Source organism: Desmodus rotundus, chromosome 9 (genome assembly GCF_022682495.2).
Source record: "Desmodus rotundus isolate HL8 chromosome 9, HLdesRot8A.1, whole genome shotgun sequence".
Classification (NCBI taxonomy): domain Eukaryota; kingdom Metazoa; phylum Chordata; class Mammalia; order Chiroptera; family Phyllostomidae; genus Desmodus; species Desmodus rotundus.
Window position 1 is genome coordinate 62,592,042 of NC_071395.1, and position 5,402 is coordinate 62,597,443.

Consider the following 5,402-nt stretch of genomic DNA (forward strand, 5'->3'; position numbering starts at 1 on the left):
GGCTATCTTTTAAGGCAGGGGTGTCAAACTCATTTTCACCGGGGCCACATCAGCCTCGTGGTTGCTGACTCCATGTATGTAGGTATGTCCACTGTCTCAACAACACCTTACTCTCTTGAGGCTGGACAAGGGGGCAGGTGAAGGGGGCATCCAGCTGCCTGGGCTCACCTTGATGGTCACACTGTGGTCCTGTCCTCTCGATGACTTCCTCCAACATCAGTGATTTCCCTTCACTAAAGTCACCTGCAACTAGAACATGCCCCACAGGCGGTGATTAAGGACATGGGAATCTGCGTGTGAGGGTCCAAATTCTCTGTCAAGCTACTGCTGTCTTCCTGTTCCATATCCTTTCTAAGTACATTTGGTGCTGGATGAGCCATTGTATATTGTGAGTTTGATTGTCAGCCCTAAGCTGAATCCCACTCCTGGGATGTCGTGGTAACTTTTCACCTCTAAATACTTAAGCATGTATCTCCTAAAAATGTGTCCTACATAACCAAAAAGACATTATCACATGCAAGAAAAAATAAAATTCCATAATATCATCTCACATCAAGTCCATTTGCAAGCTTCCCCAGCTCTCCCCACAATATTCTTTATAGCTGGTGTTTAAAAATAAGGATGCTAGGCTCTGGTTTGGTAGCTCAGTTGGTTAGAGCATTGTCCTAATAAACCAAGGTTGTGGGTTCAATCCCCGGTCAGGGCACATACAAGAAACCACCAAACAATGCATAAATAAGTGAAACTACAAATTGATGTTTTTCTCTCCCTTCCTCTTTCTCTAAAATCAATCAATAAAAAAAACTTAAAAAAATAAAATTAAGGACGCCATGGAAGATTGTTGTCAAAGATTCTATGCTTGACCAAACTTTAGTCGACCTCTGAGTCCACATCGGCCCTATTTTTGAATATGTCCTCCCAGAGCCCAGCTGTAGTAAGGGTCCTGCGGAGTCAGTTTAGCCAGAATCCCCCATCCTCCATAACTGATTACCCTTGGTATGTGACCAAATTCCTCATCCTCTACCATCCCCCCAGTGATGTCCATCATTCTAGCCTGTTTTTAGCAATACTCCATTTTGGTGGGTTCAGCCAGAATGCCCCCTGACCCCTGATGTTTCCCTCTTAATGATTTCCCATCCACCCTGCTCCTTGGCTGTGAAGTCCCGCTTTTCCTTGCTGTCCTCAGTGTTGAACCCAGGCCTGCACTGAGGTCTCCTTCCCCTGTTGCAACAGTTCCTGAGTAAAAACCTGTCTTGACCACTTTAACTCAGGCTCTGGTTTTGCACTGACATTGTGAGATTGGGAGTTTTTGTGAGCGGAGCCTCAAAACCGTATCAATCACACACAGGCCTGTTGCCAGTGCGCAGTCACATAGCCCCACCAGCAGGAGACTGGGAAACAAAATTTCTCATCGTGCCCACGAGGATACATACATTATTGAACCAGGCATTGTTATTATTGAAGGGGTTCACAGGAGGGCAGTAAGGTCACAAGGCAGTGATAAACACTGATGACCGTTGTTAGTCATTTCCCTAGTCCCTGATGTTCCCTTTCTAATACTTTCCCGATTTCCACACCTCAGGGGAAATTGGCGCTATGTTCAGTACAGGTGGGAGAGCGAACGGCAAGTTCAGACTAGCCCTCCTCGGTTGGCAGCTGGGAGAGACTGCGGGTTTCTTTCCAGATAAATCCATGGTAAGAGTGCTTTTTAAAAACCAGTCAAGATTCACACTTAAAATAACTTTTGAATCTGAGGCAGATTACCTTCCTCTCTTACCAACCGCCTGCCGCAACAGAAGTATTTTGAGACCCAAGGCCCCGCTCCCAGCCCGCACCCAGGCTGAGGCAGGTGCCTACATACACCGAAATGACTGCCGCCGGCTGCGAACCGCGGCCTGACGCCGTTACACGTGGGTGAGAGAGGAGAGGCTTCTGGCTCTGCCGCTGTCCGACTCGGTGACCTCAGGAGGCTACTCACCCCCTCCGCCTTGCAGTCTGCGGTGGTGTAACACCCGGCGACGACCTACCTCTGTCGGTGGGGTCAGTGGCAGACCGATCCCTGCAGGGGAGCCTTGGGTTGCACTGTGACTCGAGAGCTTCACGGCCACCCTCGCCACCCACGGGGACAGAAAACCCTTCCTGCCTCATCCACAGCGGGCTTGGTGGGTGATTTCCTCTGGCCAGGGATGTTGTTAAACAATGATTTCTTCTGGAAACACCATAAGGCAGGCTTTATTCAAGAGGGGTGAGATAAGTGTGGGGCCGCTGCAACGGGGTCTTGCAACTCTGAATACAATGAGGAAAAGTGGGGGTGAGTGATGGAAAAGTACTAAGAGGAAACAGCAGGGTCACCCACCTAAATGGGGTCTTGCTGAAGGCAGGCCAGGGTGATCAGCCCTCACCGGAGCGACCAGCGGGGTGAGGAACTCAGTCCGTTAATAGAGGATGATCAGGTAGATTTTGAGGGTGGGGGATTCTGGCTATACCGACTTGGCAGGATCCTTGCTAACACTGGGTATCGCAGAGATGGACACAGATGCCCATCTAGTTGGAAAAAGTCCAGGCCTAGTTGGAAAAGCACCCAAAGGACCCTGAGTAGAGTTCGGTGAGATGTGAGCAAAAGCGACATGTGGCACTTCCCAGCAGAAGCTTTAAGGGTCCATGCATGACTAGCAAAGTTGCCTTTCCCTCTGTGGTGAGATGGGCAGTGTCCCTCGGAGGGGCTGCTTCTTATGGCTGGGCCATCGGGTTTGGTGATGAGGAGTGGAGCTCCCAGGTGGCCGAGAGGGCGCACATAGTGCGAAAAACGATTCTTCGTCGGTGTAAGCCAGCAATAATTTGGGGTTCATTTCTTACTGCAGCAGAACCCAGCCCAGCCTGACCTACAGAGAAACCTTTATTGCCCCCCACAGTGGTGCCCCCTAGACAGGACAGGCCTGCTGTGGGCAGCTCTGACCCGCTTGCTGAGGCTGAGATGGAGCCTGTTTCCCTGCAGCTGCTGTCTTGGCCCCAGCTTATGCCATGGCCACTGGTCTGGGCCAGTTGCTCCCTCTCATGGGATAGCCCCGCAGTGACCTGCAGGTGGAGGAACCTATGCAGGGTCTGTGCCCCTGGCTTCCAGGAAGAGCTCTGCTATTTGACAAGGTCTTTTGGCACCAAGCCCAGGGCTTGTGACTATTTCAATGGCCTTCATTTATATCTCAGAACTAAAATTATTTTATGACATCCTAAAATTTTTAAAGACCTTGCAAAAACAAATATTAATAAATGTTTAATTTAATGCCCACAAAACCCCCAATCTCTTTTTTGTTATATCTAACATTCATAACATTTTCAGGACAGTAGGAAAGTGTGGCTTAGATTTTCTCACTTTGCAAGAATTCCCCCCTAAAGTAAGACGAAAGATGATTACATCCATGGCCAAATGATTTCAGAAGCAAAGTCATAAACTTTTTTTCAAATTTGATATTATAGCAGAGTTACATTTTCTGTGATATGTGTGTATGTTTTTATGTATTTGGTAGGGAATGTAGAGTAAGCATCTAAAAGCAAAGACTTAAAAGAAGGTCTTCATGCTGTTAGTGGTCCTTCATGGGACATGGTTTAAATCTCCTCCCCAGCTGAGATGCAGAGAGCTGGCAGCTCCCCGACACCCACTCTCTCCTTCCTCTTTTGGATCAGAGTTCCTCAACAGTGGTTTTCAAGTGTGACCACGGGATGATAACATTGGCTCCCATGGAAATGTGTCAGAAATACAGATTCTTAAGTTCTATCACAGCCTTTCTGAATCAGAAACTCGGGTTGGACCAAGCATTGTGTGTTTTAACAATCCTTCTAGTTGATTAGATTATGATACTCACCCAAGTTTAAGAACCACTGCTAACACACTCTGGGGGCAGCAAAGAACTCAGCAAGGAATTCATTTCCCAGCTTCCTCTGCTGCTGGCTGTGGCCATGGGGTTAAATTTTAGCAAGATGTAAGCAGAAGTGATGGGACTTCCAGAAAGTATCCTTAAAAGGAAGAAGTCCTTCCTTGGACTTCTCCTTCAGCTGCTAGCCTGAAATGCAGTTGTAATGACTGGAGCTCTGGCAGCTATTTTGAATCATGAGTATAAGGCCTAATATTTAGGGTTAGTGGAGAGGTGAGCTAGCTTGCCTGAGTCCCTGAGACTTTATGTAGCTGCCATCTATGAGAGAGAAGTAAACTTTTGTCTTATGTAAGCCACTGTTATTTTGCTTTCTGTTATCCATAGTTGTATCCTAACTGATACACTGTGCAGACAGTGGGCTGAGGAGGTGGTTACTGCACTTTCCACCCATGCCCTCAGCTCTGGGTCTGACCCTTCTGTGCCTCCTGAAATCCTGCCCCCACTGCGGCCTAGTTCTGCAAAGCTTCTCCACCTCACCCACTTCCCCAGGACATGACCTTTACTTCTCTTTCGGCACTGAGAGGCATAACCTGCCAGCCAGGCCCATGGCAAGGCAGGGACCAGAGAAAGGGGAGAAAGGTCTGGGGAAAGCAGCCATTGATCTGCCTTCTGTCCTTGAAGATGAATTTCACCTCTCCTAGAATTTCCTGTAAAGGGAATCTCAAAGTATGCAGTATTTCTTGAGTGTCTCCCTTCACTTAAGAAATCTTTTTTTAATTATATTTTATTGCTTATGCTATTACAGTTGTCCCAGTTTATGCCCCTTAACCTACCTCCACACACCCTTCCCATCTGGCAACCATCAAAACTCTCTGTTTCCATGATTCTGTCTGTTCTTCTTGTTTGCTTAGTTTGTTTTTTAGATTCGATTGTTGATAGACATGTATTTATCACTGTTTTATTATTCATAGTTTTGATCTTTTTCTTTAAAAAGTCCCTTTAGCATCTCATATAATAAGGGCTTGGTGATGATAAGCTACTTTACCTTACCTTATCTGGGAAGCCCTTTATCTGCCCTTCAATTCTAAATATCTTTGCTCAGTAGAGCAATCTTGGCTGTAGGTCCTTGCTTTTCATGACTTTGAGTATTTCTTGTCAATCCATTCTGGCCTGCAAAGTTTCTTTTAAGAAATCAGCTGATAGTCTTATGGGAACTCCCCTGTAGTTAACTCTCTGCTTTTCTCTTGCTGCTTTTAAGATTCTCTCTTTATCTTTAACCTTTGGCATTTTAATTATGGTGTGTCTTGGTGTGGACCTGTTTGCATCCATCTTGTTTGGGTCTCTCTGCACTTCCTGGACTTGCATGTTTATTTCCTTCACCAAATTAGAGAAGTTTTCTTTCCTTATTTTTTCAAATAGATTTCCAATTCCTTGCTATTTCTCTTCTCCTTCTGGTACCCCTATGATGTGAATGTTGGGACACTAGCAGTTGCCCAGTGGTTCCTTACACTATGCTCATTTTTTGGGATTCTT